Source organism: Hemicordylus capensis, chromosome 4 (assembly GCF_027244095.1).
Source record: "Hemicordylus capensis ecotype Gifberg chromosome 4, rHemCap1.1.pri, whole genome shotgun sequence".
Taxonomy (NCBI): Eukaryota; Metazoa; Chordata; class Lepidosauria; order Squamata; family Cordylidae; genus Hemicordylus; species Hemicordylus capensis.
In genome coordinates, this window is record NC_069660.1 from 99,643,920 (window position 1) to 99,657,678 (window position 13,759).

Here is a 13,759-nt window from a genome sequence, read left to right on the forward strand (position 1 = left end):
AGTTCCTTAAGCAGCTTTCTGATAAACCCTGCCTTCCCGCCTCTCCCTGCCGGTAACAGAGTCCAAGTTAAGGTAGACTCTCGGGTTGCCGCTGCTGTATCACGGCACATGGTTCCAGAGAAGAGAGTTGATGGGCTGACTCTCACGTGATTCTCCTGCCTCCGCCTCCAGTTAGTCCTGTTGCTCCGCTAAGAGCCCTCAGACAGGAAGAAGGATGAAGTTGGTGTCCTGGAGCGGGGGTGGGAGTGAGAGAGGGCTGCGGAGGCGGCGGCGAGAGGCTTTCAGCCGACTCCTCTGTGTTTACTTAGAAGTAAGTCCCGTTGACATCCAAGGGACTTCCTTCCCAGTCAACATATATAGGAAGCGCGCTGCCCTGCTGCTGCGGCTGCTCTGCGCGCCTTTGCTGAGTGCAGCCTCCCGAACGCCTTGGCTCTTGCGGCTGGGTAAACATTTCCTAGGCGTGGGCTGTATGAAATCTCGGCGCTCTCACCAGAGCTGGCCTAACACCCCGAGTTGTTCCCCGCTGAGGGGGACCCCCGCCTCCTGCCCACTGCTTTCTTTCTCAGTCTGCCCTGGCGAGGGATGTTGAATTATAGCTGCGCTAGCCTCAAAGGCTAGGGAGAGGGGAGCAGCCGCCTTCGTTGGCCTTGGCCGAGCCGCGCCTGCTCTGCCCATCCCGTGCCAGTTTCTGGTCCGCGGAGGGAGGGAAGGGCAGCCTCTTTCGTTTTGGAGACTGATGGGGGCGGGGAGGGGTTAACCTCTCGTTTGTAGCCACCGCGCGACTGCTTTGATGGCCCACTGGTGCAGTGTGCCTTTCTGACGGGTTTTGAAAGTCTGCCTATTGCAACTTTTTCCTCCTAAATTCAAAAAGCGTCATGTTTTGGCTGACTCCCGCCGAGAACTTATTAACACTTTGTAGTCGCGAACAGCCTCAGAGCCGTCGGATTTACCGTCTCTTCTTAGTAGAGAGCAAAAGCTTGTTTACAATGGACCAGCGGGATCTGCTCTGGGGAGTTGAAGAGGGTCACGTTTCATCGCATTATCGGCGGGGCCTTTGTGTGGGTAAAGGGCGAATTCAGCTAAACTCTTTGATCGCTTCTGGTGACTTGTGATCTCTCTTCTCTTTCCCAGAAGCACAGCTCAATCCTGTGCATGTTTACTCAGAAGTTAATTCCACATGCTTCAGTGAGATTTCTGCCTTAGCAAGCGTGCCTAGGATCACAGCCTTGCAGTGCAATTATAAACATATTTACTCGGAAGTAAATCCCTCTTGAGTTTAACTGTACTTATTCTCTAGTAACTGTTTAGGATTGCATTTTCTTGTTTGTACCTGAAAATCACAGAACCCTGAGCCCCAGAATGATGCGGTCTATGTATGCTTAGGCATAAGAGCCATTGAACTTGATGGGACTTACTTTTGACCAAATGTGCATAGGGCTGCATGATTTTTTTTTTTAAAATAATTTTTTGTAAGGTGGATTTGCAAAGAGTTTTAAAAGCTTGTTTTCTCCGGTCATTAGAAGTGAAGGTGCTTTCATTATTCACAACTTCAATTGGGGAGTAAGAAATCCCACCATGTTCGCTACATAACTGCCCAGTTCCACTGTACAGCTTTGTCCCATTCCTGTACTTTACATATGAGAACCCACATATTTACCTGCTAGTTGATCATGCTGCATCCTTACTCCCATGTAAGTGTTGCTGCCTTTTATTTATTGCATTGCTATCCTGCCCATCCTCCAAGAGGCTCAGAGTGACAACATTGTTCTTTCCAATCCCATTTTTATCCTCACAACAGCCCTGTGAGGTAGACTAGGCTGAGAGGTCGTGACTGGCTGAGAGTCGCCAAGTAAGCTTTATGGGAGAATAGAGATTTGAACGCAGTACTCCCTGTTTCTAGTCCAACACACTAACTACTATACCATGTAGGGTCCTTCACTTCTTGTTCCCAAATCTTCTGGAGTTATTTTCCAGATTGGGCCACCTGTATATGGCATATTGTCAATGTATCATGACAGGCATCTTTAAAGGAAAATAGAACTAGTGTTCAGTGTTACTGTACTAAAGGAACATGTGTCCCCTGCTTGAAACAGTTTTCTCAGTAGGACTTCAGGAACTCTTTAACAGCAATTCACTAAAAAGTAACAGAACAGAAAATGAAGAAAATAACATTAAATATAAATAATACACTAGCAAAAAAACCCAACAAAAACAACCATAGCCTAGCAGATTTAAAACAATCCTGGCAGATTTAAAACATACAATGCTCAGCTTTTTTCCTAGTTAAAATGATGCATTTCCATAGATGGAAAAACTATTTATTCAAAAACTATTAATTTTTTTCCATGGCTCCATTTTCCTTTTGTACATAGGTAGGAAAATTTTTCTTACATTTGAATGAACGTGCTGGGCAAGTTCATGCAATTGCTGCCAAGTCAGTAAGCTGGGACCTGGAGGTTTCCAGCGAGCGAACACTCCTTGTGGGCATGTCGTGTGAACCTGCCAACTAGGGATGTGGACAATAGCAGTCTGCCCGGTTCAGTTTGAATCTGAACTGGATTCAAATCAAACCAGGAATGTTCGATTCTGTCACTCCATACCAGGGCCTGTCCTGGTTTGATTTAGAACTGGTTTGGGCCAGTTCGGGGGTGCCAGGAACTTTTTTTTCCTTTTAAATATAGTTACTGCCTCCGGGCCCACGGGATGTGTGGCCATGGTGGTGGTGGGTCTCCTGCAGTTCCCTCTCCCCCGCTGGCCTCTCTCAGGTCTTAAAAGGGTCGTTTCAGCCCTTTCTCCATTGTTGGTGGCCATTTTGGAGGCTGCCACATATGCACACTGGCCATAGAAACATAGGAAACTGCCATATACTGAGTCAGACCATTGGTCTATCTAGCCCAGTATTGTCTTCACAGACTGGCAGTGGCTTATCCAAGGTTGCAGGCAGGAATCTCTCTCAGCCCTATCTTGGAGAAGCTGCCAGGGAGGGAACTTGAAACCTTCTGCTCTTCTCAGAGCAGCTCCATACCCTAAGGCAGGGATTCTTAACCTTGGGTCCCCAGATGTTACCGGACTTCAACTCCCATAATCCCCAGCCCCAATGGCCTTTGGTTGGGGATTATGGGAGTTGAAGTCCATCAACATCTGGGGATCCAAGGCTGAGAAACCCTGCCCTAAGGGGAATTATCTTACAGTGCTCACACATCAGGACTCCCATTCATATGCAACCAGGACAGACCCTGCTTAGCTATGAGGACAAGTCATGCTTGCTACCACAAGACCAGCTCTCCTCCCATTTGAGTGGCCAGGTGGCGACCCAGCCACACAAATGGTCAGTGTGCATGTGTGGTGGCCTTCAAAATGGACAGCCCAGAAAGAGCTGAATCGGTCCCAAAATGGGCTGAACCAGCCCTTTTGAGACTGGGAGAGGCCAGAGGAGGGCATGAAGAACTGCTGGAGACACACACCCCCCCCCGCAGCTGCAGGAGCACCCTCTGAGGGACTGGTGGTGGTAACAATTTTTTTAAGGGGGGGGGAAGTCCCTGGCACCCCAAACAGGCCCAGGGAGTTCGGCTCGACCTTGAGCCTAACTGGGCCCAGTCCAATTTCAATGATGGTCCCTTGAACCAGGCCAGCTTGAGTGTGATCTGGCGCAACCTCAAGCCAATTCACACATCCCTTCCATGAACCAGCAGTTCCTGACCAGTTTGCTTGCGATTCTACTGACTTTCTCCTGCTTGGAATAAAAGCTTGAAGCTGGATGAAGAAGGTTGGTAGAATCTCGGGCACAGTGGTCGGCAACCCATCTTGGCTTACTGACCCAGCAACTATCATGTAAGCCCACCCACTATGTGAAGCATTTTGGAAATGCTGCCTAGAAAGTTCCAGCAGATGAGTGAGATTTGTTTATAGGAATAAATAAATAGTTCTGTGCACATTCATAGGAAATGCTTATGCTAGTGTACGGAAGTGATATTGTTGTGTGTCGGTATGGCATTTTAGCTTTCCTTTTGTTACCTTTATAGTGTCCCTCTAATGAGTTGAAGCGATATACTAGTATTTACCATTGATAAGGTTGTTCTGCGAACTGTCTCATTGTTACAAACTAGTACCAGTGAGGTTATTCTCAAATTACGTGGCACTAAGGTTAAGCAGAAGATGCTGTACAAAAGTGTATAAGGTGGGTACTATTATTAACAGCTATGTGTCCCAGTTAAACTGTTGAGACTGCTGCTTGTGTTGTGTTCTGGGAAAGAACAATTTTTTATGATTAAGAATATTTGTATAGCTCTTTTCAACAACAAAAAGTTCAAGATGGTGAAAGGAAAGGTGAAATTACGGTTGGACAGGTGACATTTGGGAAAGAGGGAGATGAACTTGGGAAATTTAAGTAGGCCCCAGAATGAGAACACCAGAGGTCTTTGAGAGAAGGTTCTCAGCCTGAGACCCCACTAACAGAAAAATTGTGCTACAACATATGATTACTTTCAGAGTAGTCAACTTGAAAAAAGGTTTAGAAACTGTAGGAGAAGTTGATAAAACTCAAAGGGCCTTCTCTGCTTCCCTTCATCCCTAATTATGTCCACCTTTTCTTCATTACCTTGAAGGAAATTTCTCCTCCCTATATGTTTTTTGAGTATGTATTCCAGCTTGCATTTTAATTTTATTCCTTAGTTTTAAATTAGTATTGCTTATTGCTTATTTTATTTTGCCTCTCTGTAGACTTGAGGACGCTTACATCATTGAAAACAACAGAAATTAAATACATATAGTGAGTACCCTTCACACTCATAAATCCTTTTTGAAAACAAAACGCCCATCATGTTGAATTAGAAAGCAGATGGCTTCTAGCCCTCAACATGGAAGCATTTCTCTGTGGCTGTTATGTAATCTCAGAACCATCATGTTAGAAGAGAAGTCCAAAGTCATCGCCTTTGTACATCGCCTAGAGATGTCTATATCAGACAGTATAGAAATATGATCAATAAATAAAGTCCTAGCATTTATGCTTTGGCTGGATACATTAAGCCAACCTTTCATATATTTGCATTGAGCTTCTCCTTCAAATTGTCTGGAAAAAGAGATTCCATAATTTTCCATGGCAACTCTTTCTGGATGCTCATCTTTTCTTTGGGAAGAGTAACTCATTCCCACTTGTTGTTGTTGGTTGTGCAGGCGAGTTGACTCCCCGTGACCACAGAGCCCTGTGGTTTTCTTGGTAGAATACAGGAATGATTTACCATTGCCTTCTCCCGTGCAGTAGGAGATGATGCCTTTCGGCACCTTCCTATATCACTGCTGCCCGATATAGGAGTTTCCCATATTCTGGGAAACACACCAGCAGGGATTCGAACCAACAGCCTCCTGCTCTCTAGGCAGATTGCTTCCCCACTGTGTCATTAGGTGGCTTCATTCCCACTTAGTGCTGCATTAATGCTATTTCTTATTCATTGTACAGGTGGACCTCCTTACTCGTGGATTCGATATTCACAGTTTCAAGTATCCGAGGTTGGAGACATTTGTTTCTGTACTGGAGAGACCAAGGATATGGCACTGTAAAGTAGAAAAAAAGTCATGATACAAATTCAAATTTGCAGGTGTTTCAGACAGCAGCAAATATGTATATACCACTTTTCAAAAAAGGTTTCTAAAGCGGTTTACATAAAGAAATAATACATAAATAAAATGGTTCCCTGTCCATCTTATCTAAAGGGCTCATAATCTAAAAAGAAACATAAGACACTAGCAACTATCACTGGAGGTACTGTGCTACGGGTGGATAGGGCCAGTTACTCTCCACCTGCTAAATAAAGAGAATCACCATGTTAAAAAGGTGCCTCTTTGCCCAGTTAGCAGACTAGCATGGGCATTCTAGACCAGGCAGTGATGTCACAGCACATGTAATAGGTGTCATTGAAATTATCACAAACATTGTCCTCAACAGCCTTCATCAGATGTTCAGTTATTTTAATACTGGAGAATCTTTACCTATATTCACCTTTTTGTGCCTTCTGTATGTTTTGCTCTGTCTACTTATAATTAGACAACAGAACTTATAATTGAAATGTTCTTAGGCAAGCTTTACACTTGTCAAGTATTGTTGCAATCTTTATTTTTCTCAGCTTCACAGTTAGTATTGCAAGAGGTGTGTGCACACACACACACTGTACAAACATGTAGCTTTTAAGACATCCAGATATTTGTATCTGCATGCAGCAGAAAGGGTTGTTGATTCTTGTCTAACTGCACCCCGCTGCTGTCAATAAAATGATTTCTTCTGGTTTTGTTGGAGTGGACCATCCATTATTGACCTTTCATCATGTTCTTTTTGTAGCTGCTTATGTAATAGTGAAGCCTAGATTTCCACTTTTTCACAAATGTGGTATAACAGGACTGACTCTCCAAGCAGGTCATTCCAGTTCTTCTGGGGACAAGATGTAGACGTCTAGTTGTGGGGGATGGGACAACCATCTCTCAAACCATTACTTAAGTTCCTAATTGGTGTACATTTGGAGGCTATTTGGTCAGTTAAGAGCACCAGCCCTCTTGATCCAATATGTCTGTGTGATTGTGACTGATGCACACTAAGCTACTACGGCATCTACTATAGTTACCCCTGCTAACTTACAGTTAACTCTGCTACTACTATTACAGTTACCCCTGCTAACTTGGCAAAGAGACACCTTTTAACGTGGTGATTCTCTTTATTTAGCAGGGGGAAAGTAACTGGCTCTATCCACCCTCAGCACAGTACATCCAGTGACTGTTGCTGGTGTGTGTCCTATGTTTCTTTTTAGATTGTGAGCCCTTTGGGGACAGGGATCCATCTTCTTATTTATTTATTATTTCTCTGTGTAAACCGCCCTGAGCCATTTTTGGAAGGGCATTATAGAAATCGAATGAATGAATCTTAGAGGAGGCAGTAAGGATGAGTCCATTTGGTAATCCTAACAAAATGTTGCCATTCAACTAGAGACAGTTACTGTTGTATTTCAGTCATGTAAGGTTGTGCTAACATAGCTAGCTCTGCAGTGGCTCTTAGGAGGTGCATAAGTGAGTCCTGCTCTTTGCCTACTCTGCCATGTCCTTTCTCCACCCATTTCTCGCATATATGGCTCTTGCATTTCAGCATTCTGTTAACTACCTGCGGAGGATGGGCTTTTGTGCAACAGCATGGACCTAATGCCATACCAACAGGAATCTTGAAAGGTGCAACTTTCAACTAGTGTAACTCTGTGAGGCTCTCCACACGAGCAGTGTGAAGAGCCTAAAGGGGGTTTGTGCCGGAGAGTGGATTTGACTCGCTCTCCCCACAGATGATCACTCAGTCATCCCTGAGCAGCAGAATCGGTAGCCCAGACGATTACCAGCTCCATCCATCACAGAGCTGGTGTGAACGGCGAGTGTGCGGTGGTTTCCAGCCTGATTTTAGCCACGCATGAGAATACCTCTACAAGTAACAGAGATATACCAGTACAACAGCATTTCTAAAACCATGGGGCTTATTTCCAGGTAAATGTGTTTATGGCATGTCTAGCTGGAGAAGAAGCTTGATTAGAAAACTCTGGAGGTCTAGAAATAAGTAAAGTTCAACGAGTAAAGTTAGGCCACATTCTTACAATGAAAACAATTGCAATTAAAGAGTTAACCACAATTGGCAAGCCCCACACAGTCCTGCAGAGTATGTCATGAGATTCGAATTTTTGGGCTATCCTGGCTAAATTGCTACAGATAACCAGCACTGAACCAAGATAGATAATCAGGATTGGTTAACTCTAACTGCACTCATTCTCATTGTGAGAATGTGGGGTTAATGAAAGCCAAGGTCCATTGTCTGCTTATGGCATTTATTAGTAAGCCAGGGTATTTCTTCCTGAGATACTAGGCAGTGTGAGCTTTGGAGAACATTGGAAATCTCTGATTACACCCAGCTGATGACCTTTGATACCATCCAAAATAGACACGGATGTAAATCTTACAGATTTAAAGAGTAATAACATGTGGCCTCCTGCCATAGAAGTCAAAATTTTAGAGAACATCATAAGAACCTAAATTATTAATCAGCTATTACTTTACGTTTGTTTTGCTGATCTCCTAAAGTAAATATTCTTTTTATTGAAATGGAACATTAACTCAGCATTTTGCAGACTGCATCCATTTACACGTCTAAGTAACCCTATGGGCAGCTCTGTCTACTTCTGTGGAGGACAGACACAGATTCTTTTGACCAATGATAATGGAGATTTTGATTTACAGACTTCTCTAACCAATCAATATAGGCCTAGCTGAAGCAATCAGATTGCCTGAATAATTAAATGGCTGTAATGCTCCTTTTTTCTTCATGCACATTGCATCTCCACATATATTCAGGCAGCAGGAGTATATATGTCGTCAGAGGCAATTGCGTTTTCATGAACAAAAGTGACAGGCAGTTTTTCAACATGCAGATAATACTCTGTGCTTGTCTTGGGACAGGGAAGCTTCTCTCTAGTTCATTTAGATCAGTAAAGCAGGAGGAATGGACATTTCCTTGAAAACCTGAAACAGCTGAATTCCAAGACTTTGCATTTGGAAGCAGTGCAAAATGTATTCAGTGCAGAATGTATTCAGGGCCTGCAGCTAGGAAAGCTAATGCCTTTCCATGTTTTGTTTTGTTTTAAAATGTTTGTATTCCACCTTTCTATCCCAACATAGGACCCCTGCACAGTAGGAATGCGCTCGAAATGCGATTTGAGCACAGTTCAGTAACACAGTTTGGGAGCTTTAAGAAAGAGGACAGCAGGTCCTGCTCTCTGCCGCCCTATGCAGCTTCCTGCTGGGGTGTAAACAGGTTCAGTGTCGAACAGGTACGACATTAAATCTGTTCAGTTCTAAGGTCCGATATCGAACTGAAACACACACACACCCCGCCAGTTCAGTTTGGTATCAGAACGAATCCCTCAGCCATGAATCCCGTGGTGGGTTTCGTCTGTGTGTGTGTGTGTGTGTGTATTATTTGTACTCACATCCTCTGGGAGGCTTCTCTAAGGCCATGGTGGTGGGGGGGGTGTCCTCGAAAGGTTCCCCTTCCCCCCCACCAGCCTCTATTATGTGGCAAATTGCCCTGTTAGGGCGGTCTTTGGCTCGTTCTGGGCCTTACCCCCATCGTGGTGGCCATTTTGGATTCCGCCACGCATGCCCAGTGGCCCTTCACGTGGCCTGGGTCATGACCTGGGTCATGTCTTCCTTATGTTTTTTTAAGACTGTGAGCCCTTTTGAAAAAGGGAATCACTTTCTTATAAGTGACTGTGGGAAGTCACGACAGAGGTCTATAAAATCATGCATGGTGTGGAGAAAGTGGATAAGAGAAATTCTTCTCCCTCTCACATAGCACTAGAACCAGAGTTCATGCCAGGAAATTGATTGCCAGGAAATTAAGGACCAACAAATGGAAGTACTTTTTAACACAACGCATAATCAACTTGTGGAATTCTCTGCCACAAGATGTGGTGAAAGCCAACAACCTGGATGGCTTTAAGAGGGGTTTGGATGACTTCATGGAGGAGAGGTCTATCAATGGCTACTAGTTGGAGGGCTGTGGGCCACCTCCAGCCTCAAGGGCAGGGTGCCTCTGAGTACCAGTTGCAGGGGAGTAATGGCAGGAGAGAGGGCATGCCCTCAACTCTTGCCTGTATGCTCCCTGTGGCATCTGGTGGGCCACTGTGCGAAACAGGATGCTGGACTAGATGGACCTTGGGCCTGATCCAGCAGGGCTGTTCTTATGTTCTCATGTATATTTTGCTGTGTAAAACATTTTTTTAATGGTATATAAATATTTTTAATAATATTTCTTTTAATGACATATCTGCAGTCATGCACAATTGAATTAGTAGGACTTACTTCTCATTAAACATATGTATATTGTGCTGTTGAGACCATGCTTTCCTTTAAAAAAAATTTTTTATGTTTTAATAATGTTAAATTGCTGCTCTTACACTCTTTTAATTAGTAAGGGGGAGAATAAGCCATATAGCCCAAACGTTGCCACCACATGAAGAAAACAAGCTGAACCATCCAGGCCCACCGATCCATGCTCCTGCATCAAGTGGCTCTACAACCTGGCAATGAAGCACAACCTCTTCTCTGGCTTCCCCATTGGATGGATGGTCAGAAGGAAGGAAGGGTATAGAGGAAGAGAAGTTGCTTATGAGAGCAAAGTGTTCTGAGCAGACAAAGAAGCTATTCTCACGATCACTGAAACGCAGGCTAAGTGAGCTTAACCCGCTTCCCAGGGATTGTGGGAACTACTGGGCTTGCAGGCGAGCCTGGTGCTCCCAATTAGGCCTAGCCCACCTAATTACCCCTCCCCTAAGATGAGGTTAATGGAGCGAGCGCTCCGTTAACCTCATCTTTTTGTGTGTATGTGTTGCTGCAGCACACAGCAACACATGAGTAGACCCCCGACCGGGAGGCTGCCAGCAGCCTCCTGGGCTCGGGGGTCTTTCCCGGGATGCCCATGCACTCATGTGGGGCATCCTGGAACTTCCGGGGGCCACACAGCTCCTGATCCCCACAGCTCCCGCCGGCTCCATGACGGAGCCAGCAGTCGTGTGGGCAGCCAATCTGGCTTCCTCTTGATCGTCTGCAGGAAGAGTGGGCCAAGCCTGCTCTCCCCGCAGAACCCCCTTCGGTGCTTCACACTGATTGTGTGAAGCGCCTCAAGATCGTCTAGCTGCCAGATGCTTCAGACACCACAAAACACACACCAAAAAATGGTCCCCCAAATAGCCTTGATTCCTCCTAATGCAAAAAAAGTTCTTTGCTCCTCCAGTTGCATGTCCTCTATAAAAGTCCCTAGTTGGCAACCCTACCCAAGGCTCTATAAATGACAACACCATGCTAGGATTTCCTCCTAAGGATATTATGAGTGGACAGAACCACTATGAAAATGAGCAGATAAATGTATGGGAACTACCATAGGTCAGTAGAGTAGGAAATGCAAATTAGCAAGTTTTACGAGGAAATAAGTGAGTCCATGGCATATTGTAGGCATGAGGCAACTTTCAGACCTGCATGGAAATGTGTCCATTATCTATCTATCTATCTATCTATCTATCTATCTATCTATCTATCTATCTATCTATCTATCTAGGACATACCCGCTGCTAATTCCATGTGTGGCAGTTCTCACAAGAGTTTGTGATAGAGCTGTTGGAAGGGGAAAAGGAAAGCGGCAACAGGCAGGCAGAGGGTGTGAAAGAAAATGGCAGCAGCAGTCTGGGTGGGGGGAGAAAACAGCGGTAGCAGTGGGAGGGGGAGAAAACAGTGGTGGCGGGGAGAAGGCGGCGGTGGTGGGAGAAAATGGCAGAGGGGGAGAAAATAGTGGTGGTGGGAGAGAAGGCAGTGGCCGGGGGGCTGAGAAAGGGGTGAGACCCGAGAGGGAGGGGGGAAGCGAGGGGGGAGCACTAGAGGCACAGATGCTCTGTGCCCGGGCCAGCTAGTTTAAAAGATTCGTCCTCTTCCCATTAAATCCTTTCTGTGTTTTCTGAGCACAGGGTAGTGGGGTCACTGCTGTATCAATGTATATGGAACTAAGTAGGCGAGGTAGAGCAGCAGTCAGGAGCAATAACAGCAACACAGGGACAGTGTTCCCTCTGTTGTGGATTCCCAGATGTTGTGGACCACAACTCCTAGAACCCCCAGCTGAAATGGATTTTGTTTGGGGGTTCTGGGAGTTGTAGTCCACATCATCTGGGAATCTATGTTAGAGGGAACACTGCACAGGGGGAAGAAACAGAGGGAACAGGTACTAGGAAGTGCTTGTTATTACAGCATGAAGTAGGAGCCGGAGGGACTCCGATGGATGTGGAAGCTGACTTTAATAAAAGACTATTGTTATATACTCCTACATGATCCTTTAATGAGTGCAAACCCCATTTTGAAACAATTGCCACTGGCTATGACTCTCCGTGGCTAACAGAGTCGGAGAAAGGGAGAGTTCCCACACACATCACAGAAATGAGAGCTGTGCATCATCAGAGTTATTTATTTATTTAGTATATTTGTACACCGCTGCAAATTCACAAACACTCCATCTCTGGGTGGTTTACAACAAACAGAAGACAAATTAAAACACAAGTTAAAACATTTAAACAGTTTAAAACCACAATTCCAGTTAAGAACCTTGAGTGAATAAATGTGTCTTAAGAGTCTTTTTAAAAGCTGACAGAGAATGAAGAGACAGTTATTATACATAGTTATCCATAGCACTTTCTAAATGGGGCCTTGGCAATTGCTTGATGATGCCAACTCCTGATGCTGGCCATGCCTGCCTGGAGTCTTCCACATAAGAACAGCCCTGCTGGATCAGGCCCAAGGCCCATCTAGTCCAGCATCCTGTTTCGCACAGTGGCCCATCAAATGCCACTGGAAGCCACAGGCAGGAGTTGAGGGCATGCCCTCCCTCCTGCTGTTACTCAGCTGCAACTGGTACACAGAGGCATCCTGCCTTTGAGGCTGGAGGTGGCCTATAGCCCTCCAGCTAGTAGCCGGTGATAGTCCTCTCCTTCATGAAGTTATCCAAACCCCTCTTAAAGCCATCCAAGTTGTTGGCTGTCATCACATCTTGTGGCAGAGAATTCCACAAGCTGATTGTGCATTGTGTGAAAAAGTACTTCCGTTTGTTGGTCCTAAATTTCCTGGCAATCAATTTCATGGGATGACCCCTGGTTCTAGTGTTATGTGAGATGGAGAAGAATTTCTCTCTATCCACTTTCTCCACACCATGCATGACCTCTATCATGTCTCCCCGCAGTCATCTTTTTTCTAAACTAAAAAGCCCCAGGTGTTGTAGCCTTGCCTCATATTATACATAGTTATCCATAGCACTTTCTAAATGAGGCCTTGGCAATTGCTTGATGATGCCAGCTCCTGAGTTGATGATGCCAACTACATGCCTGCCTGGAGTCTTCCACATAAGAACAGCCCTGCTGGATCAGGGAGAAGAATTTCTCTCTATCCACTTTCTCCACTCCATGCATGATTTTATAGACCTCTGTCATGTCTCCCCACAGTCATCTTTTTTCTAAACTAAAAAGCCCCAGATGTTGTAGCCTTGCCTCATAGGCCCCTGATCATCTTGGTTGCCTTCTTCTGCACCTTTTCCAGTTCTACAATGTCCTTTTTTAGATGTGGTGACCAGAATTGTATGCAGTACTCCAGGTGTGGCACACCATCATTTTGTATAAGGGCATTATAATATTAGCCATTTTATTTTCAATCCCCTTCCTAATGATCCCTAGCATGGAATTGGCCTTTTTCACATTGCTTTAGGACAGGTATCATATTGCTTTAGGACAAGTATGGGCATCAGGTAGATTGGGGACTATTGGTGATTTGGGTGATTTGGAGTAGATTGCCAAGGGTTTTGGACTTCTGGAAGTTTAACAATAACAAGTAAAACTGCAAATAATAATTACAAAAACCCTCTGCGGGCTCAATTCTTGCTAATTGTTTATCTCCTAGCTCAAGTATTCTGTATTTCTAATATTAATTGATTGCCTTTGACCAGGTCTTTGTGCAGTTCTGCAAGCTAGCTCTAGAGTTAGAATGCCTGACCTGTAGTAACTCCGATAAATAGATTTGTACTTGTATATGTGGGTTATCCCAGCTGATAGACTGACATAGGAAGTCGCCTTCACTCCTGTCACGATTTTAAATCTGGTTTTGATCCCGAGCCACTGTTTTTTGCATCGGTCTCTGGTTGGTGGATCTCAAAGGTCTA

At 44.9% G+C, this 13,759-nt stretch overlaps 1 long non-coding RNA gene across 1 annotated transcript in view; it reads left to right on the forward strand.

The window, feature by feature from the left end:
• The first annotated feature begins 212 nt into the window (after positions 1–212).
• Positions 213–13,759, forward strand: part of LOC128324618 (uncharacterized) — an 88,442-nt gene continuing 74,895 nt past the window's right edge. The window contains exons 1-3 of the long non-coding RNA XR_008306987.1: positions 213–310; positions 4,720–4,768; positions 5,456–5,505. This is a non-coding gene — a long non-coding RNA (uncharacterized LOC128324618). The remainder of the gene's footprint in view (positions 311–4,719; positions 4,769–5,455; positions 5,506–13,759) is intronic.